This window comes from Chiloscyllium plagiosum, unplaced genomic scaffold (assembly GCF_037043375.1).
Source record: "Chiloscyllium plagiosum isolate Xiang-an unplaced genomic scaffold, Cpla_swu_hap1 HiC_scaffold_8, whole genome shotgun sequence".
Taxonomy (NCBI): Eukaryota; Metazoa; Chordata; class Chondrichthyes; order Orectolobiformes; family Hemiscylliidae; genus Chiloscyllium; species Chiloscyllium plagiosum.
The window spans coordinates 89,696,089-89,716,245 of NW_028270146.1; the positions used below are offsets into that span (position 1 = coordinate 89,696,089).

The 20,157-nt window shown below is 42.3% G+C and overlaps 1 protein-coding gene across 4 annotated transcripts in view; it reads left to right on the top strand.

The window, feature by feature from the left end:
• LOC122553806 (regulator of G protein signaling 6-like) overlaps positions 1-20,157 on the top strand; it is a 618,547-nt gene that overhangs the window by 124,025 nt on the left and 474,365 nt on the right. The window contains exon 1 of one of the 4 annotated variants that reach the window (XM_087990094.1): positions 6,319-6,419. The exons of the other annotated variants lie outside the window; for them this stretch is intronic. The gene's annotated coding sequence lies outside the window, so the exon portion shown is untranslated. Of the gene's footprint in view, positions 1-6,318; positions 6,420-20,157 lie in introns of those variants that run through there. 4 annotated transcript variants of the gene reach the window in all.

Here is a 20,157-nt window from a genome sequence, read left to right on the forward strand (position 1 = left end):
GCTTTAAAACAGAAATTTAAAGGTATTCAGCTGAAACTGGCTGGAAAAAATAGTAATGGGGGAGAAAAACAACTGGGTAACTGAATAGGTACTTTGCATCGATCTTCTTGGTGGAAGATATCAGAGCTTTGAGAACTGGGGTAGAGGTCAATATAGTGGCCATCACTAAGGAGAAACTATTGGCGAAAGCTGAGAGTTGAAAATTAACCTGGACTATGCTCTAAGGTTCTGAGCAAGCTAGCTGAGGAGATTGTAGAGGCTGATCCTTTAGGCTTCACTGGAGTCAGAGGCTCCCTGAGGGTTGGAAAATTCCTGATGCGAAATCCCTGTTTAAGAAGGCAGGGAGGCAGAAGATCAGAAATTATAGGCTGGTGAGCCTAACTTCAGCCATTGGTAAGATTTTATAGTCTGTTATTAAGGATGAGATTGTGGAGTACTTGGATATGCATGGTGAAACAGGGCTGAGTCAGCACTGCTTCATCAAGGGGAGATCATGCCTGACAAATCCAATGAGAGTTTGTTGTGTAACTTGCTCATTCCTCAAAGGAGAGACAGTGCACGTGATCTATTTTGATTTCTAGAAGGACTTTTGACACTCTGCCGCATAGGAGGCTACTAAATAAGTTAAGTACTAGGGGCAAGGTATGGATAGAGGATTTGCTGACTTTCAGAAGGTAGAGAGGATGAGCAGGTCTTTTTCCAAATGCCAGGCACTGAAGAGTGTGGTTCCGCAGAGGTGAGTTTTAGGTGCACAACTGTTCACATTAAACATTAACAATCTGGAGGAAAGAGCTAGGGGCATTGTTGCAAGTTTGCAGGCGATGCAAAGATAAGTGGAGGGAGTGTTGAGGAAGTTGGGAAACTGCAGAAAGACTTGAACAGGATAGGAGAATGGGCAAAGAAGTGGCAGGTGGAATGTGATCTAGCAAAGTGAGGTTATGTATTTATATTAGATAAACAGTATAGACTACTTTGGAGAAAGGCTTTGGTCAGACTGCATCTCGAATATTAAGCAGTGCTGTATCGCAGGAAAGGTGTGCTGATATTGGAGGGGGTCCAGAGGAAGTTTACAAGAATGATTTAAGGAGTGAAGGAATAGTCATAGCCACAGGTGAGGTGCTAGAAGACTGGATGTTGGTGAATGTCATGATATTTAAGGGTGGTAAGGACAAGCCCGGGAACTATAGATCGGTGAGCATGACATCAGTGGTGGGCACGTTATTGGAGGGAATCCTGAAGGACAGGATGTACATGTATTTGGAAAGGCAAGGACTGATTAGGGATAGTCAACATGGCTAAGTGCATGGGAAATCGTGTCTCACTAACTTGAGCTTTTTGAAGAAGTACTGAGGAGGATAGAAGGCGGAGCAGTGGGCATGACCTATATGGGCTTCAGTAAGGCATTTGACAAGGATCCTCATCGTAGACTGATTAGCAAGGTTAGATTGCATGGACAAATCCGGGAGAACTCTCCATTTGGATACAGAACTGGCTTGAAGGTAGATGACAAGTGGTGGTGGAGGGATGTTTTTCAGACTGTTGGCCTGTGATCAGTGGAGTACCACAAGGATGAGTGCTAGGTCCACTACTTTTCGTCATTTCTATAATTGATTTTGATGTGAACATAGGAGATGTAGTTAATAAATTTGCTTATGACATCAAAATTGGAGGTGTAATGGACAGCGATTATCAAGTACAAAGGACCTTGATCAGATGGGCCTTTGGGCTGAGGAGTGGCAGATGGAGTTTAACTTGGATAAATGTGAGGTGCTGCATTTTGGGAAGGCAAGTCAGGGCAAGACTCAAATGCTTTAATAGTAAGGTTCTGGGGAGTGTTGCTGAACAAAGAGACCTTGGAGTGCAGGTTCATAGCTCCTTAATGCGGAGCCACAGGTAATTAGGATAGTGAAGCAGGTGTTTTAGTATGTTTTCCTTTATTGGTCAGGAGTATAGGGGTCGAGAGGCCATGTTGCAGCTGTACAGAACATTAGTTAGGCCACTTTTGGATTATTGCATTCAGTTTTGGTCTCCTTGATACAGAAAGGATGTTGTGGAGCTTGAAAGGGTTCAGAAAAGATATACAAGGATGTTGCCGGGGTTGGAAGGTTTGAACTACACGGAGAGGCTGAATAGGCTGGGGCTCTTTTTCCCTGGAGTATCAGATCCTTTTACAGAGGTTTATGAAATGATAAGCATAAAAGGGTTAATAGACAAGCTCTTTTCCTCAGGGTAGTGGAGTTCAAAACTAGAAGGCATATGTTTAAGGTGAGAGTGGAAAGATTTTAAAAGGGATCGAAGGGGCAACTTTTTCTCAGAAGATGATGCATGTATGGAATGAGCTGCCAGAGGAAGTGACAGAGGCTGGTACAATTACAACATTTAAAGGGCATCTGGATGGTTATGAAAATGAAGGGTTTGGAGGGATATGGACTAAATACTGGAAAATGAGACTAGATTAGGTTAGGATATCTGGTTGGCATGGATGAGTTGGACTGAAGGATCTGCTTTCCATACTGTACACCTCTTTGACCTGTAACTCCCTATGGTTGAGATATCTGGGTGTGTACTTGGAGTTTAGATGGATGAGGGAGGATTGAAACTCTCAGGATACTGAGAGGCTTGAATAGAGTGAACGTGGCTATTTCCACAAGTAGGAGAGGCCAGGATCCGAGGGCACAGCCTTGGAGTGAAGCGACAGCCTTTTAGACCTGAGAGAAGTTTTTTTCAGCCAGAGGGTGGTGAATCTGTGGAACTCATTGCTGAAGAGGGCTGTGGAGGCCAAGTTATTCAGTGTATTTAAGACCAGTTCTTGATCAGTAAGGAGGCCAAATATTGTGGGGGCAAGGCTGAAGAATAGGGTTGAGAAGCATCAGCCATGATCGAATCGGAGAGCAGATCTGATGGGACAAATGGCCTAATTCTGCTCTATATCTGGTGGTCTGATAGTAAATTGGGTTAAATTATCACTTTTGCTTATGTAATAATTACAATAGCTAGAACATAACCGGGGCTTTATGGAAAGGAATGAGATAGCACAGTTGTCAGTTTGATGGAATGAACTTCGAGTTCAGTGTTTATCTGTTCAGACATTATTTTACCTCGGCTGACTGAATACAGCAACAAATAGGAAATCTGGGTGAGATCTGCTGAGAGTTGTTGTCATCCTCTTTCAGGATTTGGAGGAGAAAATGCACAGAAATACGAGCATTACTTTTGTATTTTGCTGACTCTAAACCAGATTAAGTTCAAATATAATTTCAATTTGTAAATTTGGAATGGAGTGGCTACTCCATTATAATGTGAGTCATCTACTTACATAAGAGAAACTGTTTTCAATTATAGATATCTATGTTAGAGGAAGTTTTGAAAAAGCTCTTGTTTTGCAAATGCTTCATGCCTGAAACTGTTGCCTTTAGCTGTTGATCATCTAATGAACCCACAAATACCCACATTGAGTACTTAAACAACTTCCTTTTGAAAGTTAAGGTTAAATCTGCTTTTAGTGCCCTTTTTGTTTGGTCAGGTTGTTAAATCCAGATTAAACTTGCATGAAGTTAATGTCTTCACGTTTCCTTCAATGTCCCTATATCACCTGTCAAACAGATGACTAATTAAAAGGCATAAGTTTCAGCCCTGGTCTGCAGTTGAAAACATAGAAACTAGGATCAGAAGTAAACCATTTGGCTCTTCATGCTGTGCAATGCAGTATTATCACTGCTGATCATTTACCTCAACATCATTTATTTCCACTTTCTCTCCATAGCCCTTGACACTTTTTTAAATATGGAAAACCTTATCTTTTTTTTCTTGAATATGCTCAATGATCCTAGCAGCCACAGCCTCTGATAGTGAATTCCACAAGTCACCCACCCTCTAAATAAAGAAATGCTTCCTTATTTTAGTCGTAAATGACCCTCTGTTTCATCCGCACCTTAGCTGCTTCTACTTGCAATTACCCATTGGCGGGTGCATGATGCATCATAGTCATAATTCCACGAGGCAAGACTAAACTTTACAGTCTACCGATGAGCAATTCCATGTAAGAACTTGGCAGAAAAGGAATAGAGGGGCTAGGTCCCTGTAGGCATGCAATTGTAATCCTGTTTCTGTGAAGTTATGCTCCACAAATTATGTACGGTTCATAACCCAGGTGGTAAATTGATCAAAATTGTCAACACCTTTATTTTAAAAAAAAAATTGACCAAGTGGAATAAGTTTTGAAGCTGTAATCTACATTTGGAATATGAACTACACCATTGGCTTGTGATAGCATCTGAACCACCTAATGAGATTAATACATTGCAATCACTCATGTATAGCCATTTATTCCCAGTGCTTTAAGATATAGAATTTGCAAATGCACATGTTTGTGTCTCGAACTTGTCATGCACCCCTGCAGCTACTGTAACATTGGGCTGCTGGACAACATTTCATTAGTATTGTACTCTTGAGATGGCAAGCATTTTTAAACCTAACTACAAATCTGCCTGCACACTCAAGTGGTTTTTTCTTAGCTGTTGGAGACGGGCAAATAAATGATGAACATCTATGTTTGCAGTTATTAATACCTTGTTACTTGAAAGTGAAGTTGCTGCACAAAACTGCTAATCCAGTATATGTTCAGATGTGGTTTTTTTAATGTTTTGGACCTCGATTTGACCGAAGGCATGGGGGCATAGATGTGAGCCTGGCAAACCTGAAGATTTGGGTGCCAAATTGACTTTTTTTTTATTAGTACGGCCACGATTTGCTAAGTTGTGCCAAACGCCCTGCCATTCCATTAACCTTGCTGTGTGCCTAATGGGCAGGAATATCCAATTAAAACCATGCAACTGCAGCTAAGGATCATCCCTGGTCTTGGCAGTAAAAGGAGGATTATAATTGAGGTCTGGCATCAAGGTTTAACCAAGACCTGGGAATAGAGGCTCAATGACTGCTGGAGTGACAATGTGGGGAAGCATTGGTATTGCTTCTGGCCAACAATAGCAGGAGGTGAGCAGATATTACATCCCTGGTATTTTAATGCTCTTGCATTGGATCTGCTGCTGGATGGCCAACAGCATGCTATTCCTTCTGCTAAGTTTAGCACTGTGCCAACAGTATCTTTTCTTAACTCTTTTTAGTTGTTATCTTTTTGTGTTAGAGCTGCACTGCATTTAGCAGGGACCTTTTTTTTTAATCTGTGACCTGATTTGGGTTTGCAAAGTTTAAAAGGCTGTTTATAAACCAGTTGAGCTGGATGCTGGGATTTTGTGTTGACCCTGGTGTCGCATGATGTGGGTAGAATTGGAGTCCTTGAAAGCTGAAAATTTTAGTGCATGTTTTCCCCTCCCTGAGGGGGAGCCCTAGAACACCATGTCAAAGTAACCCCTCTCCTTGTGGAGACAAATGAAAATGTACTTTTCTCCAAGGTGGATTAGTGTTTGTGCACACACACCCTCCTTTCCCCTTCAAGTTAGTGGTGACCCACAGGCTGGGTCGTTGAATCTATTCAGTTTCAGTTAGATTTTTGATTCACATGGGAGTTGAGGAATAGGCAAGAAAATGAAGTTAAAGCCACAATTAGCCAGACCACAATGAGCCAGCTGAAGGAACCGAATATCCTACTTGATTCCTTATGTATTTTTTTGTTCTGAACCTGCTGTAGTCTGATCATAAGGATCAGACAACAAAGCAAACAATTTCCCTTGGCTCTACCTAATTTGCCACAATCTGTCTCTGCCTCCCTCTCCTTGCAGTAATGAGGATCTAAAATTTGAATTTAGGCAACAAAATATGTAGATTTTTTTGTTATAACAAAATGGTTTCTCGATTTTAAAAGAATACTATAAAATGGCCTGTGGACCATACTGCTGATTTGCAGAATTAAGTTGCATTTCAAAGATAAGAGAACAATTAGCGTTTTCAAAAGCTGAATACTGACACATTAATTGACCATTTGAACGAACCTTGAACCAGTACATGGCATGACAATTTATGTAAATAAGATATCTTTTAGCATAGAACACCATTGGATTAGCCTGTCTTCAATCATGTCACCTTGTTACGGTTGATTGGACCTTTCTTGTAATTAAGAACCCTTTCCCAGGAAATATCATTGGAATAACTTGCTGTAAATCATGTCATCTTACTATATGTGATTGGTCTTTCTTGTAATTAAGGCTGTACAATTTCTTAAAAAACATATAAATAATGTGTAATTTTCAAATGTAATTGCGCAACTTCACCACGGAACACAGAAGCTTCAATCGCTGTGTTAGTGGATAGAATTGCTTCAAGGTAGCTTAATTCAATAAACTAATGACCCTTGCTTTTTGAATAGACCGCATTTGTCGATTCCTTTGACCGATCTCGAGCCAAGAGGCCCCTCTCGAGGGGACGCAGATCTTCAGTAGCACAGTTAAGATGCACTCCAAACAGTAAGGATCAAAGCTGGGCTGTATTGTAGACACTTACACACTGGAAAAGTAAACGTCGTTTGTGTTTATTCTGTGGTTAATTATTGCAATTGGTTTCATTTTTAGTGATATTTTTGGTTTACCATGCAATTATTTGTTGAAGCATATTATGCTGCTTTGGCGTCATATGCAAGTTAAATACTTCCTGTTTTGATTTTTACATTTGTTAAACCAGCACAGATGAATTTTAGCGCGCACTTGCGTATACAGCATTCAATCATTTTGTGTTGATGTAGCTTTTAACTTTGCTTCGTTTCTCATGTCAAAAGGGCAAGTCATCAGAGTTTCTCAATTGAGATGTTTACAGGCTAGAAAGCTCCTAGGTTTAAAGTCTTTCCTAAGCTTTGCCTGAACTCTGCCTGTATTATTGCTGTATTGGCTTAAACAGTCTGAGGCTCTAAGGTAATAAGTCAGTCACGGATTCCACCCTTGCACACCGTCTCATAAAACAAAACTGGAGTGTGTAAATGATTAGTCATCCCATGAGGACAGAGTTGAACCAGATGTGAATTAAGTCTTGGTAGGGGGGGGATGTTCAGCCCAAAGCCAGAAAATTTCAGTATCCTAAATAAACCTAGTCCCATTAACCAGCATTTTGGCCCATATCCCTTTAAACCCTCCCTATTCATATACCCAACCAGATACCTTTTAACATGTAATTGTATCAGCTCCATCACCACCTAGCAGTTCATTCCATACACTCACCACTGTCTAAGTATGTTGCCAACTGGGTCCCTTAAATCTTTTTCCTCTTCTTAAACCTATGCCCTCTAGTTTTGGACTCGCCCACCCTGGGGAAAGACATTTCTTTTTGCCTATTTCCCCTATTCATGCCCCTCGTGATTTTATAAATCCCTGTAAGGTCACCCCAACAGCCCCAACCTATTCAACCTCTCCTTTTATAGCTTAAACCCTCCAATCCTGGCAACATCCTTGTAAATTTTTTCTGAATCCTTTCAAGTTTCACAACATCCTTCCTTGCTATAGCAGGGAGACCAGAATTGAATACTCTATTCCCAAAGTAGCCTAACCAATGTCGTGTATGGCTGCAACATGAACTCCCAACTCAATGCACTGACCAATAAAAGCAAATGTACCAAACACAACTTTCTCCACCCTGTCTACCCGTGACGCTTTCAAGGAACCATGAACCTGGACCCAAGGTCGTCTTTTTATTTTTGTTCGGCCATTGCGTGTATAAGTCCTGCCCTGATTTGCCTTGCCAAAATGTAGCACCGCATTTATCTGGATTAAACTCCATCTGCCACTCCTGATCAAGACCCTGTTGTACTCCTGAGGTAAGCCTCCTTTGCTGTCTACTACATCACCCATCTTTTAATGGGTCTGGGTTGGGTTACTGCTTTGGAGGGTTGGTGAGGACTTGCTGGTCTGAAAGGCCTGATTCTAAAAAGTAATCTGCTGATATTGTGGGAGCCTGCTATGCACAAATTCTGCTATGCTCCTTGTTACAACTGTGACTGCACTATGAAACAACATCATTTGCTGTACAGTGCCTCGGACATTAAGGAGGTGGAAGACACTTTTTATAACAAAAAATATACCTGTCATTTCAGCCGCATATGTTTTTCTGAATAGTGGGCAGCAATTAACCTTGTGAGTGCAAAGCATAAAGGTGAAGCACTAACAATCAGCTTCAACCTTTTTAGGGTGACCCACCTCTTCCCTCCTAAGGTGCCAGTCTTCAGCCATTCTTGATTCCTTTCCATGTGATACCAAACGCTGAGCACATGGACACAGCAAAGGTGGACGAGGTCTAGAATTGAAGACCTACTACAAAAGTTAAATGTCCTGAGCTAAACTGTTTCAGTGCAGTTACAGCACTCAAACATGGAATATTCCCTGTTCAAAGTGCAGGCCAAATTTCAGCCTAGGAAGTGATCAATCCGTCATCCTACTCTGTTCCCATCAGTGATGGAAGGTGTCATCAACAGTGCTATTGTGTGACTATTTCACACACCGCCTACTCACTAATGAGTTAGGTGATAGCTTTTGACCAGTATGAGCATGATGGGCTGAATAGCTGCTTTCTGTGCTGTAGACCTGACTCTAATTTTCAGTTTAGGTTCTGTCATTCCCATCTCACTCCAAATCTGTTTTGATAGCCTTGTCTCAAATATAAGATCATGGCCAAAAGAGCTGAATTTCAGACGTGAGGAGAGAGTGACTTCCCTTGAAGTGGCATGAAGAAATTCCACCCAAACTGAAGTCCTTAAGAATCCGAGAAAGCTCTCCCTCCTTTTTGGGAGTCATTCTTACCACCAAAGGTTATTTCAAGGTCAATCGTCTCAGGACATTGCTGCAAGCATCCCTTACTGTAATGTCCTTGATGAAACCTCTTCAGCTGCCTCCTCACTATTCTTCCCTCCCTACCATAAGGTCAGGAGTGAGGATGTTCAAGATTGCTCTGGTATTTAGTGTGAATCCCAACTTATCAGTATGCAGAAGATCAACACAATATTTAAACGTGGGTAGCAGGAAACTAGCATTGAACCCACACAAAAATACTGGGTAGTGAGCACTTCTGACCAGAAAGAGCCTGATTACCCCCCTTGATGTTGACTGATGTTACCACAGAACAGAACTTAACTGGATCAACACACGTTATGGCCACGAGCAGGTGGTGAATTACTGAACACCTGGTGCTTCAAAGTCTTTCCAGCTTCTACAAGGCACAAACCAAGAACTGTATCCACTGTCCTGCTTGTGCAGCAACACTTGAGCAACTTGACGTTGTCCAGGACAAAGACACTCACTCACTCACTCACTCAGTTGGCACCCCCATCCACTAACTACTGCTTCTGCCACCAGCCCCCAAGTTTGCCAGGTGTATTGTTGGCAAGATGTACTGCAGAAACCTCCCAAAGGTTCCTTGTGAACACCTTCTCAACTCTGACTAATAGAGTTTAAAAGACAAAGGCGGCAAATGCTTGGGGTCCTCAACTATGTCACTATTCCTTCACTGTTGCTGAGTTACAATTCCGTTACACAGGACAAAACTGTGGGTTTAAGTAGACCAATATAGACTGCACTGTTTCAAGAAGGCAACGAGCATCACCTTCTAAGAGCAAGTAAGGATTGGCAATAAATACTGACCTTGCCAGTGATGCCTACATGATAAATTCGGAGAAGAAAAAAATCTTCCCCCTTTCCTCTGGAAATGGGTTTGATGGTGGAATTCTGGTCAACTATTTTGACAGTAGCACAGCAGTGATCAAGAATCAATTCAACTATCTTTTTGTGTTTGTGTCAATTTCTTAGATTTTTTGGCTGTGCGTTTCCTTCAAGAGAATACGGATCTAATCATGAGACCAACCTGCTTTATTCACTAAGTCAAAATGTGCAGAGACGAGCAATAGTCAGTTTAGATGGTAGAAATTAATTAGCAGCAATTCCTGTAAGAGTACGTGAGCACAGATAGAAAAGTTCCCTTTTAAGGAAGGCCTTGGGGAAGGATCTTTCCAAGAACTAATCGAGGCATGTGAGTCAACTTGGATGCATGATTTATTGCTGCATCAAATTAAAAAGTTGTTATATGATAGTTGTGGATTAGGTAGTGTTATGGACCATGTAAAATCACGTTTTAAGGAAATCAAGATATCTATGATAGTGTTAGGTTTTTTTGATAGAATTTGAATATCTGGCTAACCAAGCTCAGACTTTTCTAGTTTCCTAGCTAAAACTTAAAGTTTTTATTTAGAGTCATCAAGTCATAGAGATGTCCAGCACGGAAACAGACCCTTCGGTCCAACTTGTCCATGCTGACCAGATATCCTAGCCTAATCTAGTCCCCTTTGCTAGTACTTGGCCCACATCACTCTTTAAAAACAACCCTCCTCAACCACCAGCCTCTGTTGTCTTAATTTGAGCCAGTTCCATATCCAGATGGCTAGTTCTCCCTGTATTCCATGAGATCTAACCTTACTAACCAGCCTACCATGAGGAACCTTGTCAAACGCCTCACTGAAGTCCATATAGATCATGTCCACTGCTCTGCCCTCATCAATCCTCTTTGTTACTTCAAAAAAAACTCAATCAAGTTCATAAGATATGATTTTCAACACGTAAAGCCATGCTGACTACCACTAATCAGTCCTTGCCTTCCAAATACATGTAAATCCTGTCCCTCAGGATTCCCTCTAACAACTTGCCCACCACTGATGTCTGTCAGGCTCACCATTCTATAGTTTCCTGGCTGTTCCTTACCACCTGTCTTAAATATTTGTCAGAAGCATTGATGTGTATGCGTTATACTTTGCAATTATGGCCATATGCTTAAATCTGTGTTAAATCTGAAGGCTGAGAACCCTATTCTTGCAAGTAACAACTTAGTGAAAGTGAGGACTGCAGATGCTGGAGATCAGAGCTGAAAAATGTGTTGCTGGAAAAGCGCAGCAGGTCAGGCAGCATCCAAGGAGCAGGAGAATCGACGTTTCGGGCATAAGCCCTTCTTCAGGAAGGACTGAAGAAGGGCTCATGCCCGAAACATCGATTCTCCTGCTCCTTGGATGCTGCCTGACCTGCTGCGCTTTTCCAGTAACAACTTCGTGCCAAGATCACCCTGCCTTCCCTCATCGAATCCATGCAAGACACTTAACAGCTACATTGTTGTGCGCTCTACTCCAGCAAAATCTTTCTTGATATCATCCAATCTCACACAACATAGGCCCTGTATTGGTCAACTGGGATAACTGACTTAGAAAGCTGATGGTTGGTGCCCTCTGGTTGTTTTAATGACACTGAGAGATCCATTGTACCTTGGAAAGAGGAGGAAAGACTGTGTGCTGATTGAATTGACTGGATCTGCACTTGGTCCATTAGATTAGATTACTTCGATTACTTGTAGTGTGGAAACAGGCCCTTCGGCCCAATAAGTCCACACCGACCTGCCGAAGCGCAACCCACCCAGACCCATTACTCTACATTTACCCCTTCACCTAACACTACGGGCAATTTAGCATGGCCAATTCACGTAACCTGCACATTTTTGGACTGTGGGAGGAAACCGGAGCACCTGGAGGAAACCCATGCAGACACGGAGAGAATGTGCAAACTCCACACAGTCAGTCACCTGAGGCAGGAATTGAACCCGGGTCTCTGGCGCTGTGAGGCAGCAGTGCTAACCACTGTGCCACCCGTACTTTCTGCCACTTAAGACAACTGCAGGTTTGTACATTGATACTTATCAATTAAAATATGTTAGGCTGTAATCTGAAAAATGTAAAGTGATAAGAACAGGGGAAGACTTCAGCTCCTTAAATTAGCTCTAATGTTCAGTAAGGTGATGCTTTTGCCTTAAATCTACTTTTCTGCTCATTCCTCCATGATTACCTAACAACAAAAATCTATCTATCTCAGCCTTAAATACGAGACAACACATCTGTCTGGGTGAAGACATTTGCCCTCACCTTAGCCCTAAATAATCTACTACTTATCCCGAGACTTTGCTGTTTGAATTCATGTATCACTGGACATCAGCGTGCGTCTGGGAAAATTAACAAAACCAGTGAAATTCACAACTGATCTTGGAGGAACCTGTTTGGGAGAGATCACAGCACAGAAACAGAAGTGAATATTTAAGCATGGCCTTACAGTAAGTCTGCAGTAGTGAGTAGAATGGGTTGTTTCTTGATTGTTATATTGAGATTTGTCTCTAGATTAAACTTAAAGTATAAGCCATAACTATTGATTTGACTGGAGCAGTGTTTTGTAGAGGAATAAGACGGTGCTATTGTCTGGGTCTGTAGATTATAAAGGAGAAAAAATGGCCTTTAGTAGAGTGATATGCTGCTCTTGTCAGATGTGGGAGTTTAAGGAGAGTTTATGGGTTACTGCAGATTATATCTGCAATAAATGCTGTTGGTGGCAAATCCTATCAGATCGAGTGGATTGGTTGGAGAGACAGTTAGAAGCAATGAGGAATTTACAAGAGCAAGGGGATGTGATGGGTGGCAGTTATAGGAAGGGGGAAATGTCACAAATACAGTTACGTAGATGGGTTAACTCCAGGAAAGGTAAGAGATGTAGGCAGTGAATGCAGGAGTCTTCTGTGGCTATCCCCATTTCAAACAAGTATGCTGTTTTGGAAAATGTAGGGGCTGATGGATTCTCAGGGGGTCACATGAACAGCAACTTTCTGACAACTAGACAGGCTCTAATGCAATGAGGGGTACGTCGGGTTCCAAAAGATCAATTGTGTTAGGGGCCTCTCTAGTCTGAGGCACAGACAGGCACTTCTGTGGCCAGCAGCAAAAAAATCTGAATGGTGTTGCTTCCTTGGTGTCAGGATCAAGGATGTCTCAGAAGGTGCAGAATGTTCTCAAGGGGGGGAGAGGCCAGGAGGAGGTCATTGTCCACGTTGGGACCAATGACATAGCAAGGGAAAAGGTTGAGATTCTGAAGGGAGATTACAGAGAGTTAGGAAAGAATTTAAAAAGGAGTTCTTCAAGAGTAGTAATACCTGGAATATGTCCAGTGCTACGAGCTAGTGAGGGCAGAAATAGGAGGATAGAGGAGATGAATGTATGACTGAAGAGCTAGTGTATGGGAGAAGGATTCACATGGGGTAGAAGTGCACCTAAATTGGAAGGGGACTAATATACTGGCAGGGAGATTTGCTAGAACTGCTCAGAAGGATTTAAACTAGTAAGATAGGAGATGGGACCCAGGGAGATAATCAGGAAAGAGATCCATCTGAGAATGGTACAGTTGAGAACAGAAACGAATCAAACAGTTAGGGTAGACAGGGACAAAGCAGAGAACAAGGTAGGACTGATAAACTGCATTTATTTCAATGCAAGAGGCTTAACTGGGAAGGCAGATGAGCTCAGGGCATGGTTAGGAACATGGGACTGGGATATTGTGGCAATTACAGAAACATGGCTCAGGGATGGGCAGAACTGGCAGCTTAAAGTTCCAGGTTATAAATGCTACAGGAAGAACAGGAAAGGGAGGCAAGAGAGGGGAGGGATTAGCTTTTTTGATAAGGGATAGCATTACAGCTGTACTGAGGGAGGATATTCCTGGGAATACATCCAGGGAAGTTTTTTGGTGGAACTGAAGAAGAAATAAGAAAGGGATGATCACTTTATTGGGATTGTATTATAAACTCCCTAATAGTCAGAGGGAAATTGAGAAACAAATTTGTAAGGAGATCTCCGTTATCTGTAAGAATAGTAGGGTGGTTATGATAGGGGATTTTAACTTCCCAAACATAAACTGGGACTGCCATGGTGTTAATGGTTTAGATGGAGAGGAATTTAAGTGTGTACAAGAACATTTTCTGATTCAGTATGTGGACGTAGGTAACTAGAGAAGATGCAAATCTTGACCTATTCTTGGGAAATAAGGCAGGGCAGGTGACTGAGGTGTTGGTGGAGGAGCACTTTGGGGCCAGCGACCATAATTCTATTAGATTTAAAATAGTGATGGAAAAGAATAGACCAGATCTAAAAGGTGAAATTCTAAATTTGAGAAAGGCCAATTTTGATGATATTAGGTAAGAACTTTCAAAGTCTGATTGGGGGTAGATGTTCGCAGTTAAAGGGATGGTAGAAAATGGGAAGCCTTCAGAAATGAGATAACAAGAATCCAGAGAAAGTATATTCCTGTTAGGGTGAAAGGGAAGTCCGGTAGCTGCAGGGAATGCTGGATAATTAAAGAAATTGAGGGTTTAGTTCAGAAAAAGAAGGAAGCATATGTCAGGTAGAGACAGGATAGATTGAATGAATCCTTAGAGTATAAAGGCAGTAGGAGTAAACTTGAGGAAAATCGGGAGGGCAAAAAGGGGACATGAGATAGCTTTGGCAAATAGAGTAAAGGAGAATCCAAAGGGTTTTTACAAATACATTAAGGATAAAAGGGTAAGTAGGGAGAGAATAGGGCCCCTCAAAGATCAGCAAGGTGGCCTTTATGTGGAGCCACAGGAGATGGGGGAGATACTAAACGAGTATTTTGCATCCATGTTTACTGTGGAAAAGGACATGGAAGATATAGAATGTCAGGAAATAGATGATGACATCTTGACAAATGTCCATATTACAGGGGAGGAAGTGCTTGATGTCTTGAAATGCACAAAAGTGGATAAATCTCCAGAATCTGATCAGGTGTGCCCTTGACCTCTTTGGGTAGCTAGGGAAGTGATTGCTGGGCGTCTCGCTGAGATATTTGAGTCATCGATAGTCACAGGTGAGGTGTCGGAAGACTGGAGGTTGGCTAACGTGGTGTCACGATTTAAGAAAGGTGATAAGGAAAAGCCAGGGAACTATAGACCAGTGAGCCTGACGTCGGTGATGGGCAAGTTGTTGGAGGGAATCCTGAGGGACAGGATGTACATGTATTTGGAAAGGCAAGGACTGATTAGGGATAGTCAACATGGCTTTGTGCATGGGAAATCATGTCTCTCAAACTTGATTGAGTTTCTTGAAGAAGTAACAAAGAAGATTGATGAGGGCAGAGCAGTAGATGTGATCTATATAGACTTCAGTAAGGCGTTTGACAAGGTTCCCCATAGGAGACTGGTTAGATCTTATGGAATATAGGGAAAGCTAGCCATTTGGATATAGAACTGACTCAAAGAACAAAGAAAATTTACAGCCCAGGAATAGGCCCTTCAGCCCTCCAAGCCTGAGCTGATCCAATTGTACTGTCTGTCGGTCAATTCTTAAGCATAAAAAACTCAAAGGTAGAAGACAGAGGGTGGTGGTGGAGGGTTGTTTTTCAGGTAGAGGTCTGTGACCAGTGGAGTGCCATAAGGATCAGTGCTGGGTCCACTACTTTTTGTCATTTATGCTCCCATCCAAATCATTTATAGAAGAGGGTTAGTTAGTAAGTTTGCAGATGACACCAAAATTGGAGGTGTAGTGGACAGCCAAGAAGGTTACCTCCGATTACAAAGGGATCTTGATCAGATGGGCTCATGGACTGAGAAGTGACAGATGGAGTTTAATTTAGATAAATGCGAGGTGCTGAATTTTGGGAAAACAAATCTTAGCAGCACGTATACATTTAATGGTAAGGTCCTAGGGAGTGTTGCTGAACAAAGAGACCTTGGAGTGCACGTTCATAGCTCCTTGAAAGTGGAGTCGCAGGTAGATAGGATAGTGAAGAAGGCATTTGGTATGCTTTCCTTTTATTGGTCAGAGTATTGAGTACAGGAGTTGGGAGGTCATGTTGCAGCTGTACAGGACATTGGTTAGGCCACTGTTGGAATATTGCGTGCAATTCTGGTCTCCTTCCAATTGGGAAAGATGTTGTGAAAATTGAAAGGGTTCAGAAAAGATTTACAAGGATGTTGCCAGGGTTGAAGGATTTGAGCTACAGGGAGGCTGGACAGGCGGAGGCTGTTTTCCCTGGAGCGTCAGAGGCTGAGGGGTGACCTTATAGAGGTTTATAAAATCATGAGGGGCTTAGATAGGGTAAATAGACAAGGTCTTTTCCCTGGGGTGGGGGAGTCCAGAGGTTGAGGGCATAGGTTTAGAGTGAGAGGTGAATGATATAAAAGAGACCTAAGGGGCAACTTTTTCACGCAGAGGGTGGTACGTGTATGGAATGAGCTGTCAGAGAAGTGGTGGAGGATAGTACAATTGCAACATTTAAAAGGCATCTGGATGGGTATATGAATAGGAAGGGTTTGGGGGGGATATGGGCCGGGTGCTGACAGGTGGGAGTAGATTGGGTTGGGATATCTGGTCAGCATGGACAAGTTGGGCTGAAGGGTCTGTTTCCATGCTGTACATCTCTGACTCTATGATTAGATTCTCCAGAATGTAACTGCAGAAATAAACTGTCAAATCCCTTCAAAGTATTGTATTTCTTTCAATAAAATTTTCTCACGTATTCTTCCAAACATCAGAGGTTCATTCAGATTGAACCACTTGGTGTAATGTTTCAAACGCATTAAACAACTGGAAATCCTTGGACAGAGTAATGCAACTCATGGAAGTTTCAGAACGTGTTTGTCTGGGATTCTTGACACTAAGGAGAAAGTGAGGACTGCAGATGCTGGAGATCAGAGCTGAAAATGTGTTGCTGGAAAAGTGCAGCAGGTCAGGCAGCATCCAAGGAGCAGGGGAATTGACGTTTCGGGCATGAGCCCTTCTTCAGGAATGAGGAAGGTGTGCCAAGCAGGCTAAGATAAAAGGTAGGGAGGAGGGATTGGCGGAGGGGCATTAGAAATGTGATAGGTGGAAGGAGGTAAAGGTGAGGGTGATAGGCCGGAGTGGGGGTAGGGGCGGAGAGGTCAGGAAGAAGATTGCAGGTTAGGAAGGTGGTGCTGAGTTCGAGGGTTGGGACTGAGACAAGGTGGGGGGGGGGGAAATGAGGAAACTGGAGAAATCTGAGTTCATCCCTTGTGGTTGGAGGGTTCCTAGGCGGAAGATGAGGCGCTCTTCCTCCAGCCGTCGTGTTGCTATGGTTTGGCGATGGAGGAGTTCAAGGACCTGCATGTCCTTGGTGGAATAGGAGGGGGAGTTGAAGTGTTGATCCACGGGGTGGTTGGGTTGGTTTGTCCGGGTGTCCCAGAGGTGTTCTCTGAAATGTTCCGCAAGTAGGCGGCCTGTCTCCCCTTGGATGCTGCCTGACCTGCTGTGCTTTTCCAGCAAGACATTTCAGTTCATTCTTGACACTGACACTGTCAAGAATGGTGCAATGAGTTGGGGCAACTTTCTCATTTTTAATGCTGCTAGAATTTTCACATGTTGAAATAACCAGCGAGTATGTCCTCAGGATTCCAATTCTGAAAGGGAGAAGGAATCTGAGGTTGTGTTCAAATTAAAGTCTTCAACTCTCTGTAAACAGGTCACCTTTGTCACTTAAGTGGTGATATAATTAAAGAGTTGTAGAGCACTGAAACAGACCCTTCTGTCCAACTCCTCCATGCTGACCAAGTTTCCCAAATTAAACTTCCCCACTTGCCTGTAGTTGGCCAATGTCCATCTAATCCGTCGCCACATATGTCTTTAAAATCTTGTACTATACCTGCCAACACAACTTCCTCTGGCAGTTCATTCTACATATGGACCATCCTCTGTGGAAGAAGTTGCCCCTTAGGTTCTTTTTTGTCTTAGCGTAAAAATGTGACCCCTAGATTTGAAAACCCCCAAACTCATGAAAAGATGTTTGTTATCCACCTATATCTATGCTCCTCATGATTTGATGAACCTCTAAGTTCATTCTCAACCTCCCCACTCCATTGGGTGAGTGGGGTTGTGGAGTGGAGGGGTGGCAAAGTCCCAGCTTCTCTTTATAACTCAAACCTTCCATTTCTGGCAATGGCTTGGTAAATCTTTATTGAACCGTCTCCAATTTAATAATATCCTTCCTATAGCTGAGTGACCAGAACTGTACATAGTACTCCAAAAGTTGCCTCACCAACGTCCTGTACAACCTCAGCATGATGCTTAGTTCCTATACTCTGTGTGGTCTGAGCAATTAAGGTAGGCATGCTAAATGCCAACTTAACAGTTTGTAGATGACACAGTTGCTGATTGTTTAAAATTCAAAAATGAGCAACCATGCTGAATGACAAGGCAAAAATCCCCATTCCCGAGCTTTAAAGATATGTAGTTTATTCTTGGTCACATATCATTGTGTTTTTATTTTTGTACTGTGTCGTTTCTTCACTTGAAACATGATTCACCGCTCAGCAATGTCCCTGTAACATAATGTCCCTGTAACACAATGTAATGATGTGTTGCTAGGGTACACATGATCTTCAACATGCCATAGTCACAAAAGACTGGAATGCAAATCAAGTATTTTATATTAAGGTGGATTATTTATTGCAATCTTTATTGCTGGCTGTAGTACAAAGTTCACACTGGTTCTGGCTTGCCTTTTTCTGGACTCTGCAGAGAATGCACATGCCACATTGGCTAACATACATACCTCTGGACAAAATGAAGGCTGTGATATGATCTTTGAGGTGGCATTAAAAATCATCATCTTTGTGCTGAGCCAGTACCGATATGTTTATTGGCAACTCGACTATGTAATGTTTATTAAGAAATCAGCAAGTTATTATTTTTTGTTGGGGTACATTTGGAGAAATGTGGAGGTATAGTGTCCATGAGCACAGATGAGAGATGGTTAAGAGTGCACAGTCATACAAGATCTAAAACGATAATGTTTCAAAGAACAATTTATGTAGAGGGTTGATGGAGGAGAACTGTTCTTTTGTGACAAGTTCCAGGTTTTGCAGTCTTTACAAATAAGCTATTTTGAATTGACTCTTCACTTAAATTTTAAATATATTTGATGTTCGATTAGAGAGTGCATATCTTGTTCTAACTGCAAGGAAACCACACCTACTTCTACACAGCATATTGTAGAAGTGAACTGTCTTGCCTAGCTTGTTTGTAATTCAGAAATCTACTTAAAAATATCTTCTTCACCAGAGCAGTTTGGTTCTGTGCAATCCATACATAGTGAGAATTATCAAACATTTGGAGTTTGGCTGTCCTGACAATTTCATCAGCCCCAAAGGTGTTTTTTTAAAATATATGCAACATCTAGTTATTTGCATATATTTGAGTTACCAGAAGGCTTTGACAGGCATGTTTGGGCTCATCAGGATGCCAGACCTGTGGGCAACATGGTGGCTCCATGGTTAGCACTGCTGCCTCTTAGCACCTGGGACCCGGGTTTGATCCCACCCTCTGGTGACTGTCTGTGTGAGGAGTTTGCACATTCTCCCCACGTCTGAAAGGGTTTCCATTGGGTGCTCCGGTTTCCTCCCACAGTCCAAAGATGTGTAGGTTAGGTGGATTGGCCGTTCTAAATTGCCCACAGTGTCCTAGGATGTCCATGTTCGGTGGATTAGCCATGAGAAGCGATTTACAGAAATAGGCTGGGGGGGTGGGTTTCGGTAGGATGCTCTTCAGAGGGGCAGTATGGACTTGAATGGTCTGCTTCCATACTGTAGGGGTTCTATGTTTCTATTCGAGATGCTGAATAAATTGTCCATCAGAGTTTTCAATATCCTGAGCAATTGCAGTTTACTCAATATGACAGGTTCTCTGAGAGGTCCTGACCTGCATTCAGTGTAGTCTAATCTATCACTGTGCAAGGTCTGTGTGCAACAGAAGCAACTTCTGGAAGTTGTGTCCTTGTGCCAACTGGTGTATGCAGACCTTCAGAACAGTTTAGAGAACATTGGTCCCGATGCATCTTTCAGGATATATCTCGTCTCCAACTATCTGGACTCTAGAAGTTTTACACCACCTTCATGGCCAGTGGTCTAGAAGTCAAGGAAAATACAAAGAAGGATTCAATGCAGAAGGAGGCTTTTCAGCTCATAATATTCTTTCTTTTTTTTTGATAGCTATCCCATTAGTTCCACTCCTCTGCTCTTGCCTGGTGCCCTGCAAATTTCTCATTTCAAGTGCACAGCCTTTCAAAAGCTACTTTTATAAATATATGCAATTAATCCAATGTAATGGTTGGGGTAGAATTTGGATCAATAATAATGTAATAACCCTGTTAGAGATTGTCAATGTTTAGAGAAGAAATACCAACAACCTGTAATGAAGCAATAGATCATGCCATAATATTTCAGGTCTGTCAAAAAGAAGTAAATTAACACGAGCTCGTAACAGGGAGTGGATATGCTGGAGGCAGGAAGAATGTTCCTGATGTTGGGAAACCACTGATCATAGTCTAACAATAAAGGGTAAGCCATTTG